The following is a 19,084-nucleotide window of genomic DNA, read 5'->3' on the forward strand; positions in this document are numbered from 1 at the left end:
GCAGAAAATGGTAAGTTATACTCATCTATAAACTGGCAAAACAGTACCTCAGCTTTTGTCAGTTTATCGTCCACAGTTTCAGTTACTAATATTGACTGACGTAGATCAGTCAATCTTGCTTGAGTACCACTCTGTTTGGCAGAATGTTCACTGTCTTTGTGTTTTTGTCGATCGGAATGTTTTCGAAGATCGTTTTTACCTCCATAGGCCATCGAGAAAGTCTCAAAACAGTAAACACACTCGGCAAACATCAGTCCTTTCTTGCTCTCTCTGACCCGTGGATACTCCGTTTTCCAACTCGACTGATACTTCGACAAGTACTTTGTTGACTTCTTAGGCAGTTGAGAGCCATCAGGTTCTGTATTTTGTTGTTTTGGCAACCTTAATGTACTCCTTTTCGTTGGTCAATGCAAAAAATGCTGCTGACCGCAGAAAACTGAAAGTACACAGATTTACTTCTGGTGGAAGGCGGGAACTAGACCAGGTGAGGTGACATCTTAGGGCGAAAATAGTAACCTGCAATCGCCTTCTGCGGAAAAAAAACTGCATAAAAATCATTTTCGACTTCAGTCAACGAAATGTCGGGAGGATTTTTTTCACATGTCGGGAAATCGGGAGATTTTTTAGAAAAGTGCCAAATGACGGGAGATCTCCCGATTTATCGGGAGACTTGGAGCCTCAGGTACTCTTTCAGATCCAGCAGTCATTTCTTGTGGAGTACCTCAAGGGTCAATATTGGTCCCTTTGTTATTTTTGATCTATGTTAATGATATTACCTCTTCTGTTACCTTTAAATTACTGCTTTATGCCGATGACTCTGCCCTGATTGTGGCCGATAAGAGTCCAGAGGTAATTCAACATTGACTCCAACTCCGTTGAAAGTCTATCAAGGAATGGCTGATTGATAATAGGCTATCACTTTATTTAGGCAAGACTGAGTCCATTCTCTTTGCTTTGAAGAGAAAACTCAATAAAATGAAATCTATTCAGGTGCACTGTGGTGACAAAGAACTTCCCTGTTGTTCACAGGTCAAGTACTTGGGCCTAACTTTAGACCAGTCTTTTGATGGTGAGAGCACTGTGGACAAGATAGTAAAAAGTCCAATGCTAAAATAAAGTTTCTTTATCGGCATGCTAACAGTGTTAGCAAAGAAACAAAGAAAATGTTAGTATTGGCCCTTATACAATGTCATTATGACTATGCTGGCATGGCTTGGTATTCTGTCTGGGTTGACTAAAAAGTTCAAGCAAAAATTGCAAGTCACACAGAATTAGATTGTACGTTTCATTTTGAATACATCGGCCAGAACACATATAGTGGCTGAAGAATTTAAGCAGGTAAATATGTTGCCTGTCGGAGCGCGAAATATCCAGTTGAATCTGAACCTAACCTTCAGAATTCTCCACGGTAATGTACCAAATTTTCTTTCAGGCCAGTTCAGCTCTGTACAAAATTCCCATTCTTTTAACACAAGGTCAAGTGGCACTTCTCTGCAGATACCTTACATAGTAGGTCCTTATGGTGCTTCCACTTTTATGTACACAGGTATTAAGGCCTGGAATGCTCTTCCAGGCCATATTAAATCCATAAATAGTTTAGTTAATTTTAAGTCTGCAGTTAAATTTTATCTTTTTAATCAACTCGTACACCAGGAAAATAACACTTTTATATATTTTTAGTTTTTGTTCTTTTTATAATTTTTTTTTGTAGTCATGTGTCCATGATAGTTACGTGATTCCGAGGACCACATTGGAAATAAGTGTTTTCACTTTCATGTGTTATCCTAGTTCTTAATGTCTTTCGTATTTGTTATATGTTTTTCATTATTTACCGAATAAATCAAATCAAATCAATATTACAAGCTACCAACCCATGCATGTATTTACTTTACATTTTCTATTCCTTTAATGTTGTGGAATGTCCATTAAACAAGTTAGGTCCTAAATTACTGTATATTATAATAGCTGTAATATAATAGATCCTCATAGAAAACCTCACCATATCAACGCTTACACATTTCTGTTTCATTTATATGGTGTGTTCATTCAAGCCCATACAACACCTTCTGACAAGAACTGAGCAATAAACAGTGCTATGCTTTTCAGGAATGAAAAAGTTTGATGACTTAACAACAGACATGCAGTGACAAATTATATAGTGCTTAATGACGTGTCCTACTATGCATTACAGTATACTGTTATCAAATCTCTTTTTAAAAATATCTCCTAAACATGTAAAGTTATGAGTAAAACTAAATTATGACCAGCTGCCAGCTCAGAAGAGAGAGAATTGCTGCTTCAGCACTGTGTGAGATGAGGAGGGCATCCAAGTCATTGGCATTCTGGCTGCTTCCTGCCACACTCTCCTAGCCAGCTGCCCACAGCACCACACCGGTGTTTTACTCAACAATCAGAACTCAGTAATCATCAACAAAACCTCTCTATATGTCCAGTGAGATATCATATTTAATACTAAAAAAACCATACACCTTTCTTCAAAACATTAATACAGAAATATGTTGTGGCCAGATAAACAGGCAGGCATGCTCTAATCATCAAAACACAGAAAATACACTCTGAAGCACTGAGGGACATTGTTTCAGGGAATGAATCTATTCATCTTCAGTAGCCACTTTATCCTGATCAAGGTCATGGTGAATCCAATCACAAGGAGCAAACGGTGCAAAACAGGAATAAACCTTGGATGGGATGCCAGTCCATCACATGGCAGCATACACACACTCACACCTAGGGGCAATTAAAATTAGTCAGTCAACCAAGACGCAAGTGTTTAGGAGATAGAAGGAAACCGGAGAACCTGGAGCAAAACCCATGCAAATTGAACCCATGATCCTGGAGCTGGCATTTTCAGTTAATTAGAACTTATTCCCAAGTTGAACAAATCGCGCAAACTACCTAACCAGCCACACAGCTACCTGCGCTAAAAAAACCCCCCCAAAAAACAAAAGTTTGGATTTGTCCAGCACACATCTGTTGTGCCATCACAGTCAGATGCTGCAGAGAGCACTCAAGCAACAAGCCATCAGGAGGAGTTAGCAAGCAACAGATCTTCACTGTTATCATGCTGAGTGTCAGGTACCTTAAAAATATGGACCCACTTACCAAAGTAACAATCCCTCATACAGATTAGGTAATGATATAGGCTGTACTAGGGTCATAAAGTGGGAGAATCTTAAACTGGATTAAGACAAACCAACAAGGCTGTGAACTTCTAAGCAGTAATTTTATTATGCTTTCACAGTTATGTATTTCGTATTTATTTCTGTAAAGCCGCTATGATGAATATATGCCTATTTGAAAGTGGGCAGTATAAAAAAAAATCTTATCAGTTCTAACCAAATGTGATCTATGTTTGAGAACTGTCCTACTTAAACATGTCTGTTTATCAAAGGAATTATGTAATGTAATGCAATATAGATATTGTGTGGGTGGTTAAAGCTTTGGCTTCCCCAGATGAACAGGCTGAGAGTCTACTGCAACAAGCCGACGAGTCACTTCCATGCCAAAAAAAAAAAAAAACCCAGGAGAGACCTCATTAGTTAGAATGGTCCAGGCTAAACATTAGTTAACCTGTTTCAAACATAAAACCTTCTTCACAGTATGTAGCAATGTGTCTAAGCATGTGGAAATGTCCCCCCCCCCCCCACACACACGTGTACACACACACACACACACACACACACACACACACACACGTGTCTTACTATCCTTGTGAGAACCTTCCACTGACACTTAAATCTAACCCTAACCTCAGCAAGAAAAACTGTCAGATATTCCATGCCTTGTAGGGTCATACTGTGTACAACTGTCATAACTACTCTTTTCTTTTTCTTCATAGGACTTTTCTTATGTTGGTGCTATCCTGGACTTATTTTATGCGAATAATAAAACACAGTCGTGCTTGTAAGTCACATCATAACACAGTACAGTAATGTGGGTATATTCAGAATGTGGAAAGTCTCTGTATTTTTAACAGCCTAAAGTATTTACAACTTTAAAATGATCTGCCTTTCACAAAATAAATTTGCTACCAGACTATACCAGACATTACCATGTGACTTGCAAGCCTGATTGTGTTTGCAGACAAGTCTCATGAGCCTGGTAAGTGTAATCACATGTCATGAAAAGCACATACACATACAGTGGTGCTTGAAAGTTTGTGAACCCTTTAGAATTTTCTATATTTCTGCATAAATATGACCTAAAACATCATCAGATTTTCACACAAGTCCTAAAAGTAGATAAAGAGAACCCAGTTAAACAAATGAGACAAAAATATTATATTTGGTCATTTATTTATTGAGGAAAATGATCCAATATTACATATCTGTGAGTGGCAAAAGTATGTGAACCTCTAGTATTAGCAGTTAATTTGAAGGTGAAATTAGAGTCAGGTGTTTTCAATCAATGGGATGACAATCAGGTGTGAGTGGGCACCCTGTTTTATTTAAAGAACAGGGATCTATCAAAGTCTGATCTTCACAACACATGTTTGTGGAAGTGTATCATGGCACGAACAAAGGAGATTTCTGAGGACCTCAGAAAAAGCGTTGTTGATGCTCATCAGGCTGGAAAAGGTTACAAAACCATCTCTAAAGAGTTTGGACTCCACCAATCCACAGTCAGACAGATTGTGTACAAATGGAGGAAATTCAAGACCATTGTTACCCTCCACAGGAGTGGGCGACCAACAAAGATCATTCCAAGAGCAAGGCGTGTAATAGTCGGCGAGGTCACAAAGGACACTAGGGTAACTTCTAAGCAACTGAAGGCCTCTCTCACATTGGCTAATGTTAATGTTCATGAGTCCACCATCAGGAGAACACTGAACAACAATGGTGTGCATGGCAGGGTTGCAAGGAGAAAGCCACTGCTCTCTAAAAAGAACATTGCTGCTCATCTGCAGTTTGCTAAAGATCACGTGAACAAGCCAGAAGGCTATTGGAAAAATGTTTTGTGGATGGATGAGACCAAAATAGAACTTTTTGGTTTAAATGAGAAGCGTTATGTTTGGAGAAAGGAAAACACTTCATTCCAGCATAAGAACCTTATCCCATCTGTGAAACATGGTGGTGGTAGTATCATGGTTTGGGCCTGTTTTGCTGCATCTGGGCCAGGACGGCTTGCCATCATTGATGGAACAATGAATTCTGAATTATACCAGTGAATTCTAAAGGAAAATGTCAGAACATCTGTCCATGAACTGAATCTCAAGAGAAGGTGGGTCATGCAGCAAGACAACGACCCTAAGCACACAAGTCGTTCTACCAAAGAATGGTTAAAGAAGAATAAAGTTAATGTTTTGGAATGGCCAAGTCAAAGTCCTGACCTTAATCCAATGGAAATGTTGTGGAAGGACCTGAAGCGAGCAGTTCGTGTGAGGAAACCCACCAACATCCCAGAGTTTAAGCTGTTCTGTACGGAGGAACGGGCTAAAATTCCTCCAAGCCGGTGTGCAGGACTGATCAACAGTTACCGCAAACGTTTAGTTACAGTTATTGCTGCACAAGGGGGTCACACCAGATACTGAAAGCAAAGGGTCACATACTTTTGCCACTCACAGATATGTAATATTGGATCATTTTCCTCAATAAATAAATGAACAAGTATAATATTTTTGTCTCATTTGTTTAATTGGGTTCTCTTTATCTACTTTAAGGACTCGTGTGAAAATCTGATGATGTTTTAGGTCATATTTATGCAGAAATATAGAAAATTCTAAAGGGTTCACAAACTTTCAAGCACCACTGTACTTTACACATAAAGTGGGCTATGCTCAATTATGTTTAAAAAGAAAGAGGTAAACTTATTCAAATAGCATAGTGGATTCAGGTTAGCTCAGTTAAAATATGCTGGTTCAGAATGTAGCATACAGGGCATTTAAGTGAAAGTATCACTCGGTGCAAATTTCTTAGTCATATGCAGAGCAGACCGTAAGTAAATAGACTATGATTGATTCTGTTGTATACTTCATGTGGCAATATCCTTATTTAGTATAAATACAGAGGTGATTACAGGAAATTGCACGTGCTGATTGGTCGAGAGATTCAGACTATTTCTTGATAATTACCTTCAGCGACTCGGCAAAATGGCGGCCAATCGCTTCGTCACTGTAAGTGAGGAAGAATTACAAATTATGAAAGAAAATGCTGTTCCTAAAAGCACTAAAGATGCTACGCAGTTTGGTCTAAAACTATTCAAAGGTAAGGTGGAATTGTGATTTATTTTATCTATTTCAAAACAAAGTATTTTATGTGACTCGGCGTAGATAAGTGACATAAGCGTGCATGCATTACATTTGCATGCCGTTTTTGAAGACTGAAATAAATTATTTTTTAAAATATGATTTTTAAAATAATCACCGGTGTATTTATACTAAAACAGTTATCTGCCTCAGGCTCAGTGAATATCAGTCGACCTCAACTTTGTCTCGGTTATTAATCACCGATATTCACGTCGCCTTTGGTGGATAATGGTTAAATAGTAAATGGAAGGACACACAATTTAAGGTTGAGGACAGAGCTCACCATGTCAGCCTATAAAAGCACTGAAACCACTGTTCCAACTGTTCTACTCAATATACTATTGCAGCTCATCTTCAGTGATGAACATGCTCTGGTGCAAATACCTACACTCAACATCATTTTATTGTGGATAAAATGTGTGTTACTGTGTAAAAATTAAAAGTATTATTTCAGATCTGTCTGTCCAAACATCACCACTTGGGAATAAAAAGCATCTAATAACCAACTATGAACCAAGCATCCTATCAATTCTGTAGGTCCGTCTGTTTCCTGTTCACACTGAATATGAGTAGCACTTCATTCAGAGAACAAGGAAGTTAGACAGAAAAATGATAGACAGAAACAGACAGAAAGAGAGATGATAGAGGAAGAAAGGGATGGAGAAAGTCAACACCATTCTCCTCTAGCCCAAGAGACTCTTCAGGAGCACAAAAATAGCTGGCCTGAGATAATACTGCATGAGAACTTCTCATCTGTTTTTACACAGCAGCTCCACTGAGGAAACAAAGTTCAGCAGCATAAACTGCATCAATTCATAGTTCTGTCCAATAGGGAGGACATTATAATGGGTTTCCCCCATTCACTATATACAGCGTTTTCCTTCTGCTTTTTTTTTTTTGCTTTGTTATACCCTGATTTGTTTATGTAATTGATTCCTGATTGTAATGAACCACTTCATTTGTCACTGACCATCTGTGAAATCTCTAACTGCATTCTATTCCCTTACACTACCCTTCTCACCCTCTCTCACCGTCTATCACTGCTCTCTTCAAAATGCTGTCTGGCAGGTACACAACAATTACTGATAAGATAATATGAGAAACAGAAAGGAAGTGGGCAGATGTTCCTCTTTTGTACTGATCAGAGATAGGTTCTGGGGCTTTTATTGGATAAGGGAGTTCGAGTAAGGGTGGCTGGAGGAAACAACTACCAACAGGCGTCTCCAGCCTATAAGGCTAGCTCAGCTCATTCATCTCGCTAACATTGGTTCAGAGACACAGGGTCTGGAAGGACACAGAAAGGGCATGGCGGTATCAGGTGTTCAATATGAATCTCACAGCACACTGAGAAATTAAAGGTACACCAGTATGGGGACATAATTGATGATATCAACTCTTCAGGGAGCAGACTGAATAAGGAGGAAATTAGTGCTTGGATCAGGACAGCACAGTGTCACTCTTGAGTTAGGTGTTACATTAAAGAGCTCTCATGCTGCCTTGACCTCCGTGTAACTGGATGCAGATTTAAATATTGCGTAGAAAAAAATGGCACAAGCCAAACTTCTTTTTATTTTTTATATCAGTTAGTAGTTAAATTCATTGCATACACTCACAGAGCACTTGATTAGGAATACCTGCAGATCTGCTCATCACATAGTTAACCAATCAGCCAATCATGTGGCAGCAGAGCAGGTGATCTTTTTCCTGTCTATCTACAGTATGCGACATCTCCAACTGCTTAGTTTCACCGATCCTATGCCCCACTGTATCCTCAGATTCCTGCTTTTGTCTGACGGGAGTAGAAGCCGATGTGGTCTTGTGCTATTGTTGCCCATCTGCCTTAAGGTTTGGTGTGTTGTGCATTCTGAGATACTTTTCTGTTCACCACAGTTGTAAAGAGTGGTTATTTGAGTTACCTTCCTCTCAGGTCAAACCAGTCTGGCCATTCTCCTCTGACTTCTTTTATCAACATGCTGCCAGTACTGCTACTCACTGGCTGTTTTGTTTGTTTGTTTGTTTGTTTGTTTTGCACCAATCTATGTAAGCTCTATCAACTGTTATGTGTGAATAAAAGTCCCAGTTGATCAACAGTTTCTGAAATATTCAAACCAGTCCAGTTGGCACCAACAACCATGCCATGGTCAGAGTGATGGAGATCACAATTTTCCCCATTATGATACATGATTTGAACATTAACAGAAGCTCTTGACCTTTATCTGCATGATTTTATGCATTGCGCTGCTTCCAGCTGATTGGCTGATTGGATAATTGCATGAATGAGCAGGTGTATACATGTTCCTAAGAAAGTGTCTGATGATGAATGTATGGTTTATTCTATTGAATGTGATTTTGACATGATTTGTCCAGTGAGTTCAGGTAAATCACTGTATCACACCTTTATAGTAATATAAATCCATACAGTAACAAAAGAAATAAAGCAAGGAAATATTTTGACTGTGTGAAACATGATACGATCGTCTCAAGATAACCAATTCCCAAACCTATTACACAAAAGCAAGAGGAAAATCTCATTGATTTATCAAGTCAAACACCTTCTATCAAGACACACAATGCTGTTCAAATCAAATGCCATAAATGTTCCAAGCTCTTGACACACACTCCATATACTACACACACACACACACACACACACACACACACACACACACACACACACACACAAAAAAAAAAAAAAAAAAATTCATGCATATACTGCTATTCTTGAGTGCCTAATGCAGACAATAGCATTCTTCATATTCATTTGCTCTTGGTTGCTTACTCAACATATTTCCTTATCAGGTAGATGGTGCAAACTGTAGCCTACTTACTGAGGGTGGCTCATGGTGAAGGCTGCAGTGGACAGGGACCAGACTTTCTCCCAAAAAAAAAAAAAAAATTATGAAAATAAAAAATAAAAAAAAACCCTGTCCTAAATTGAAGATCGTAGTTGTTCCAGATGGGAATGATCACACTCACACCAAACCTGTAATGAGAGCAAAACATAAACTTAGACGTTCACATGAAATGCTTAACAAAATCAAGATATATGGGGCTCAGTAACATGAGTGCGATGGATAATTGTGTGACTAAAGCTTCATACTCAGGTGTTAAAATACATTTGTGGTTTAGATTATTTAATCAGTCAAGGGGAATGAGGTATTGGCTTGTGAAATTGAACCATCACTATAATGAATACAGCATTTCCTTTATAGCTAAGATTATAATAAAGTTATAGGAGCTTTATTTTGGAACTCAGCCAGACCTTTTCTGATTCTACAAAAGAGCTTACAATTACAAATGCAACGATTTGATATTAGACTGTGCCTTTGTGTTTCTTCTGACCTTGATGAGACTGGAAATTAGGAAATAAGCTCTTATCTCCTAGCAGCCTGCAGCAATTATGTGACTCGCACCATGCACACATTTTTTGATGAATTCTAGTTAAGGTAATGAAACTTTATGTAAAAGTCTGCAGCTCCTCTGGATCCTAACCTGGCCATGCCACATTCTTTGAGCTCTGGCCAAATCAGCCAATTGAGAATTCTTCTTACTCCTTTGCTCTTACTGCACACAAATATAAAATGCATGTGTGAGCACTGAGTGAGTGCATAAGGGCTTTAGTCATGTTTGATCACAGACCTGCCTTGAGGGAAACAGTGGCATATCATTGTACAAACAGCACTATTTTCAGCATAGCAAGCTTTATCCAAAGCCTGAGCTGGTGGTGTGATACTCTTCCTTCTAGGTGTGATGAAGTTGTTAGACTCAACCTGGACTGGCATCCATAAACAGTCATGGAACTAATTTACCACTTGTTTCAATTATTTAAGTGCTGTGATGAAAGGTTTAGTAAGTTGTGAACTCCAAGTGTCTAAGACTGAGCTCAAAATCATAAGCTGAATAATAGCAAGGTGGAGACTTAGAGAGAATTAGGGTAGAAATTAGGCCTGGACCTTTCAATTGTGAAAGATTATGCAGTCGTGTATATTTGTACAGTTATAGAAAAGTGCAGTAGTAGTATTAGGAATGATGGGACGGTCATAACGGGAGAGCAGAATAAGGAGAAAACAGACCACTGTTGAATCTATTGGAATTAAAATGATCACTGGTGTCAAATTAAAGAGATAATCGCACATGGCCTGCATTCTGTCCACTGGCTTAAGTCAAGCTTATGTCTGAAATGTTTTATTTGCAGTGCTGTACTGAGTATAGTTATTGAAGCCCATGCTCACATGAAACACTGCAACAGTACTGAATTGTATTTTACATGTTCGCTGATCTTATGCCATTAATGTGTGTGATGTTGACTGACAAAACACAGATCATGTACATAAACACAGGACACAAGCTGTCTTAAAGCAAGCCACCATTAGTGGTGAGCGGGGAAACTTGGAACAGGGAGACTTGGGACAGTTTGTATTCCCTGAAATTAATTTCAACCAATCAGGTTTTAGATTACATCAGAAGTTAGATGTTGCCCCTTAGAGTAACCTTCCTTTGGAGCCATGAAACTGGACAGTGCAGTAAGGCTTGTGCAGTTCAATATATATTTTGTCAACCAAAACTTGTACAACCCTGATTCCAAAAAAGTTGGGACAAAGTACAAATTGTAAATAAAAACGGAATGCAAAAATTTACAAATCTCAAAAACTGATATTGTATTCACAATAGAACATAGACAACATATCAAATGTCGAAAGTGAGACATTTTGAAATTTCATGCCAAATATTGGCTCATTTGAAATTTCATGACAGCAACGCATCTCAAAAAAGTTGGGACGGGGCAATAAGAGGCTGGAAAAGTTAAAGGTACTAAAAAGGAACAACTGGAGGACCAAATTGCAACTCATTAGGTCAATTGGCAATAGGTCATTAACATGACTTGGTATAAAAAGAGCATCTTGGCGTGGCAGCAGCTCTCAGAAGTAAAGATGGGAAGAGGATCACCAATCCCCCTAATTCTGCACCGACAAATAGTGGAGCAATATCAGAAAGGAGTTCGACAGTGTAAAATTGCAAAGTGTTTGAACATATCATCATCTACAGTGCATAATATCGTCAAAAGATTCAGAGAATCTGGAAGAATCTCTGTGCGTAAGGGTCAAGGCCGGAAAACCATACTGGGTGCCTGTGATCTCCGGGCCCTTAGACGGCACTGCATCACATACAGGCATGCTTCTGTATTGGAAATCACAAAATGGGCTCAGGAATATTTCCAGAGAGCATTATCTGTGAACACAATTCACCGTGCCATCCGCCGTTGCCAGCTAAAACTCTATAGTTCAAAGAAGAAGCCATATCTAAACACGATCCAGAAGCGCAGACGTCTTCTCTGGGCCAAGGCTCATTTACAATGGACTGTGGCAAAGTGGAAAACTGTTCTGTGGTCAGACGAATCAAAATTTGAAGTTCTTTATGGAAATCAGGGACGCCGTGTCATTCGGACTAAAGAGGAGAAGGACGACCCAAGTTGTTATCAGCGCTCAGTTCAGAAGCCTGCATCTCTGATGGTATGGGGTTGCATTAGTGCGTGTGGCATGGGCAGCTTACACATCTGGAAAGACACCATCAATGCTGAAAGGTATATCCAGGTTCTAGAGCAACATATGCTCCCATCCAGACGACGTCTCTTTCAGGGAAGACCTTGCATTTTCCAACATGACAATGCCAAACCACATACTGCATCAATTACAGCATCATGGCTGCGTAGAAGAAGGGTCCGGGTACTGAACTGGCCAGCCTGCAGTCCAGATCTTTCACCCATAGAAAACATTTGGCGCATCATAAAACGGAAGATACGACAAAAAAGGCCTAAGACAGTTGAGCAACTAGAATCCTACATTAGACAAGAATGGGTTAACATTCCTATCCCTAAACTTGAGCAACTTGTCTCCTCAGTCCCGAGACGTTTACAGACTGTTGTAAAGAGAAAAGGGGATGTCTCACAGTGGTAAACATGGCCTTGTCCCAACTTTTTTGAGATGTGTTGTTGTCAAGAAATTTAAAATCACCTAATTTTTCTCTTTAAATGATACATTTTCTCAGTTTAAACATTTGATATGTCATCTATGTTCTATTCTGAATAAAATATGGAATTTTGAAACTTCCACATCATTGCATTCCGTTTTTATTTACAATTTGTACTTTATCCCAGGGCGGCACGGTGGTGTAGTGGTTAGCGCTGTCGCCTCACAGCAAGAAGGTCCGGGTTCGAGCCCCGTGGCCGGCGAGGGCCTTTCTGTGTGGAGTTTGCATGTTCTCCCTGTGTCCGCGTGGGTTTCCTCCGGGTGCTCTGGTTTCCCCCCACAGTCCAAAGACATACAGGTTAGGTTAACTGGTGACTCTAAATTGACCGTAGGTGTGAATGGTTGTCTGTGTCTATGTGTCAGCCCTGTGATGACCTGGTGACTTGTCCAGGGTGTACCCCGCCTTTCGCCCATAGTCAGCTAGTATTATTTATTAATTTTATATTCTGGGGAAAAAATAGAAGGATTTTTTTTTTCAAAATGGCCAGATGGGGAGAGTTGGGACAGGTTCGGTTCCAGGTTTTTTTTTCTTGTGGTTTACAAATATAAAATTGTTTAAAAATGTTTGTTAAAATATGTGAAGGTACCTGCATGAGGATTAAACTTATTTCATTCCTTCTTAAGAATGGAACTATTTTGTTTCGTCAGGTTTTGGGTAAACTGACATTTTTCTCTAACTGTACTGTTCATACAATTCATATGTTACAAGTGTTGATAATAAATAAAAATTAAACATGTAGGCTTAGGTATTTTATTTTTGTTCCATGTCTCCCCACTATGTCCCAAGTCTCCCCACATAATGTCCCATGTCTCCCCTCAATGTCTCATGTCTCCCTGCAAAACATAATGACAGAAAAAGTGAAGCCTGAAGGACAATAAATGTGACAAGCTGAGAAACTAATGTTGTGGTAAGAGGGTATAGTAAATACTCTCTGATGCAACATGACTATGACTGTGACTGATACCTGCAAAGAATTTCACACAATCTACAAAAGCTGGCAACTTGTCCCAAGTCTCCCTGCTCTCCCCTACACCTCTGGTGTTTTGCAGAACATGTCATCAAATGATCACAAAGTGTCAACTTGGTAACTGTGAGGTGAGCCGATCAGTATCAGGTATCTCAATGCTTCAAGCTCTGAGTATTGGTATTGTGTTAAACTGGGGAAAATTAGATTTCATTGCTATTTATTCACATTCCAACTGATGGAACCAAGACAGAACTGTGAAAAGCTAAACTTAAAATTCTACTGTCCAGTGTATACAAAGTGCCTTTGTATAACATGCATACAATTTTTTTTGACGGGTTTTGCATCATTTGTGTCTTGCATTAAATCAGGGTCCATTTTGATAAGTGGTGCAGACTTATTATATGTATAAAGAGAGGAAGATGACCTATTTTTAATAGTGGCACTATCAGGTCTGGCCAGTAGACTAGCACAGCTCCCTCTCCTGCCTCCACATTACACTGAAACTTTAGCAGCTGATCACTGATCCACACAGTCACACTTCAGCTGGCACAAATTAAATGCAAAAACAGGACTCTTTGCTGTAGGAAATATGGCAATGCTTTAACTGCATAGCATTTATATACCTTTACTTGCCTTTCTTGATTACAGACAGGCTTCATGATTTACAGCAACTCATATAGGTGACAAGCCATCTCTGAAGTTTAACCTAATTTCAGACCAAACCCAAAATATATGCTGGTGATGAAAGGCATGTCTTGAAATATCTTTCTTTTTCCAAGGCCTAAAGCATCGAGTGACAATGTTTGTGATTAAATGCATTACCATTAATGAGTAAAAGAGCATATAGGACGTGTCGCTGCTAAAGGCCATGGTTTCCTGACATGGTTTAACTGTCGACACTGGTTCAATGAAATAACATGATGACAAACGGTCACTGATGAAAGCAATGATGGGTACAATAAGAGGGGGAGGCAGTGCAGAAGGAAAAGGAGGAGGAGGAGGAGGAGGAAGAGTAACTGGCACACTCACTAGATATAAGTAGCCTATTTAAAAACAAATAAACCTACCTTTTGTTAAATACATCATCGGAAGTTCAGTCGTGTCTCTCTTGCTCTAGTAATACTGATGACGATGATGAGGAGGAGGAGGAGTAGGATGATGATGATGATGGAGATGTATGCCTAGCCGATGCTCGGAGCTCAGAGCTTTCTGCGTGTAGGCTGCTACTGTTATCCTTGCCAAACATCCGCTCTGATTCTGCTTCTTCTGCACCTCCGGAGAAAAAAAGGGCACGACTACCGAGCCCGATCCGTAATGCGATCATTGTTCACCGAGATGCTGTGAACAGTTCACTGGCGAGTAAACGGAGAGGATCAGCATCAGCAGCATCCGAGAGTGCGGAGGAGGAGGAGGAGGAGGAGAAGGAGGAGGAGGAGGGGGGCATTGTGTGCCTGCTCGGCTCAGTGTGAGGATGAGGGATGAGGGATGAGGGCTTCCCCGACAATCACTCTGGGGACTCCGTGTGTCCAACTGAGCTTTAAAACAGAGTCCAGCTGCTCAAAAATAACAAACAGCTGTCAGCAGGATGAAGACTGCACCTGGTAAACACACACACACACATACACACACACACATCACTGCATGTCGAGCAGATTGTGTTGTTAAAGGTGCATATCTCAGTAAGCTCAAGTCCTTCAAAACACGCTACACCTCAGTGAAATGTGAGAAGTCGAGCTGCGTATCTTCAGTCCTTTTCTCTCTCTCTCTCTCTCTCTCTCTCTCTCTCTCTCCCTCCCTTGCTTTCCAGTGGGAAAAGCATGATGACAGCCACTTCTCTATGCCAATTGGTGTAGCTGTTTGTCATTCAGTCACTATCACTACTCCATGGATAAAAGACATATCAACCTATCAGTCCATCACGTGGAAGAGGTCGTGATTCAACTGACATCACACAAAGAAATTCTTCTGTAATTATTTATAAATGGTTAATGGCTTGTCAGTGTGTATGTGTGCGCTAGGACCAAATGTCCCCATAAGGATAGTAAAATCTGACAATTTAGACCTTGTGGGGACATTTGGATGGTCCCCAAAAGAAATTGTTGTTGTTGAACAAAAAAAAAGAGCCAAAAAGTTTCCTTTTCATTACTGAGGTTACAATGGTGCTTGAAAGTTTGTGAGCCCTTCAGAATTTTCTATATTTCTGCATAAATATGACCTAAAACATCATCAGATTTTCACACAAGTCCTAAAAATAGATAAAGAGAACCCAGTTAAACAAATGAGACAAAAATATTATACTTGGTCATTTATTTATTGAGGAAAATGATCCAATATTACATATCTGTGAGTGGCAAAAGTATGTGAACCTCTAGGATTAGCAGTTAATTTGAAGGTGAAATTAGTCAGGTGTTTTCAATCAATAGGATGACAATCAGGTGTGAGTGGGCATCCTGTTTTATTTAAAGAACAGGGATCTATCAAAGTCTGATCTTCACAACACATGTTTGTGGAAGTGTATCATGGCACGAACAAAGGAGATTTCTGAGGACCTCAGAAAAAGCGTCGTTGATGCTCATCAGGCTGGAAAAGGTTACAAAACCATCTCTAAAGAGTTTGGACTCCACCAATCCACAGTCAGACAGATTGTGTACAAATGGAGGAAATTCAAGACCATTGTTACCCTCCCCAGGAGTGGTCGACCAACAAAGATCACTCCAAGAGCAAGGCGTGTAATAGTCGCCGAGGTCACAAAGGACCCCAGGGTAACTTCTAAGCAACTGAAGGCCTCTCTCACATTGGCTAATGTTCATGAGTCCACCATCAGGAGAACATTAAATGACAATGGTGTGCATGGCAGGGTTGCAAGGAGAAAGCCACTGCTCTCCAAAAAGAACATTGCTGCTCGTCTGCAGTTTGCTAAAGATCAAATAGACAAGCTAGAAGGCTATTGGAAAAATGTTTTGTGGACAGATGAGACCAAAATAGAACTTGTGGTTTAAATGAGAAGCGTTATGTTTGGAGAAAAGAAAACCCTGCATTCCAGCTTAAGAACCTTATCCCATCTGTGAAACATGGTGGTAGTACCATGGTTTGGGCCTGTTTTGCTGCATCTGGGCCCAGGACGGCTTGCCATCATTGATGAAACAATGAATTCTGAATTATACCAGCGAATTCTAAAGGAAAATGTTAGGATATCTGTCCATGAACTGAATCTCAAGAGAAGGTGGGTCATGCAGCAAGAAAACGACCCTAAGCACACAAGTCATTCTATCAAGAATGGTTAAAGAAGAATAAAGTGAATGTTTTGGAATGGTCAAGTCAAAGTCCTGACCTTAATCCAATCAAAATGTTGTGGAAGGACCTGAAGCGAGCAGCTCATTTGAGGAAACCCACCAACATCCCAGAGTTTAAGCTGTTCTGTACGGAGGAATGGGCTAAAATTCCTCCAAGCCGGTGTGCAGGACTGATCAGTAGTTACCGGAAACGTTTAGTTGCAGTTATTGCTGCACAAGGGGGTCACACCAGATACTGAAAGCAAAGATTCACATACTTTTGCCACTCACAGATATGTAATATTGGATCATTTTCCTCAATAAATAAATGACCAAGTATAATATTTGTGTCTCATTTGTTTAACTGGGTTCTCTTTATCTACTTTTAGGACTTGTGTGAAAATCTGATGAAGTTTTAAGTCATATTTATGCAGAAATATAGAAAATTCTAAAGGGTTCACAAATTTTCAAGCACCACTGTACGAAGGTCCTCACAAGGATAGTGAGACAAATGTGTGTGTGTGTGTGTGTGTGTGTGTGTGTGTGTGTGTGTGTGTGTGTGTAAGCACAATTAATTCAACTTCCACATGTTTACAGTAATAAAAAAAAAAGTTTAAAAAAAAGTAAAGAACAGACCTTAGGGTGACAGGGTGGCACGATGGTGCAGTTGTTAACACTGTCGCCTCACAACAAGCAAGTTCCAGGCTCGAACCTACTGTTCGACTGAAGCCTTTCTGTGTGGAGCTTGCATGTTCTCCTCATGCCCTGTTTCCCCTGGGTGCTCCAGTTTCCTCCCACAGTTCAAGGACATGCAGATTAGGACAACTGACTACTCTAAATTGCCCATAGGTGTGAATGTGAGTATACATGGCTGTCTGTCTCTCTGTGTTAGCTCCATGACCTGTCCAGGGTGTAGGCTACCCACTTTTCACCTAATGTCAACTGGAATTGGCTCCAGCTCACCCGCAACCCTCAATGTCAACTTTGTCATGGTGATTTGACAAGAAAAGTTTTTTTTAATTTTTTTTTAAAATAGTCCCAGCTTGCATTCTCTTAAGCCAGGCAAAAAATAATCTATTGTTTCTCTGTGCCTGATGTGATGCTTTCCTAAACTGTGCCTGATCCTGACACACTTCTATTGCTGTGTCTCCTGTCACACTCTCCAGACTTGCCTGATTCATCCTGATGTTCTACTTTCTGCATTTGTGCTCTGAATAGTCCCACATGGATACCCTAAATGTTTGCGCTTCCCAAAAACCTGTTTCTGCCCATTGCTCTCCCATGAATCAGTGGACACTCTCAACTGGATACTGTAGACTTGTACCTAAGAACTGTTGCTGCAATGATAATGACAATCCTGTACTCTTATTTAGAATATGCTCATACAGAACATCCTTTCAAAACACTTGGTACTGTTTGCCTTTGCTCTTCTACATCCAGGGTGGTAACCAGGATTCAATTTTTAATGAGCTTCACATTGTGGAAAGGTGTCATAGTTAATACAGTTAGGTCCATAAATATTTGGACAGAGACAACATTTTTCTAATTTTGGTTCTGTACATTACCACAATGAATTTTGAACAAAACAATTCAGATGCAGTTGAAGTTCAGACTCGTCTTGTCTCGTCTTCTTCCGCTTTATCCAGGACCGGGTCGCGGAGGCAGCAGTCTAAGCATGGAAGCCCAAACTTCCCTTTCCCCAGACACCTCGGCCAGCTCCTCGGGAAGAACACCGAGGCGTTCCCAGGCCAGCCGAGAGACATAGTCCCTTCAGCGTGTCCTGGGTCTTCCCCGGGGCCTCCTCCCGGGGGGACATGCCTGGAACACCTCCCCAGGGAGGCGTCCAGGAGGCATCCGAAAAAGATGCCCGAGCCACCTCAGCTGATTCCTCTCGATGTGGAGGAGCAGCGGCTCTACTCCGAGCTCCTCCTGAGTGACTCTGCTTCTCACCCTATCTCTAAGGGAGTGCCCAGCCACCCTGCGAAGGAAACTCATTTCGGCCGCTTGTATCTGCGATCTTGTTCTTTCGGTCATTACCCAAAGCTCATGACCATAGGTGAGAGTCGGAACGTAGATCGACCGGTAAATCGAGAGCTTCGCCTTTTGGCTCAGCTCCTTCTTCACCACAACGGACCGGTAAAGCGACCGCATCACTGCGGAGGCTGCACCGATCCGCCTGTCGATCTCATGCTCCATCCTTCCCTCACTCGTGAACAAGATCCCGAGATACTTAAACTCTTCCACTTGAGGCAGGACTTCTCCACCAACCTGGAGAGGGCAAGCCACCCTTTTCTGGTCGAGAACCATGGCCTCGGACTTGGAGGTGCTGATTCTCATCCCAGCTGCTTCACACTCGACTGCAAACCGCCCCAGTGCATGCTGAAGGTCCTGGTTTGAAGAAGCCAACAGGACAACATCATGCGCAAAAAGCAGAGATGAAATCCTGTGGTTCCCAAACAGGATTCCTTCCGGCCCCTGGCTGCGCCTAGAAATTCTGTCCATAAAAATTATGAACAGAACCGGTGACAGAGGGCAGCCCTGCCAGAGTCCAGC

Source organism: Neoarius graeffei, chromosome 2 (genome assembly GCF_027579695.1).
Source record: "Neoarius graeffei isolate fNeoGra1 chromosome 2, fNeoGra1.pri, whole genome shotgun sequence".
NCBI lineage: Eukaryota > Metazoa > Chordata > Actinopteri > Siluriformes > Ariidae > Neoarius > Neoarius graeffei.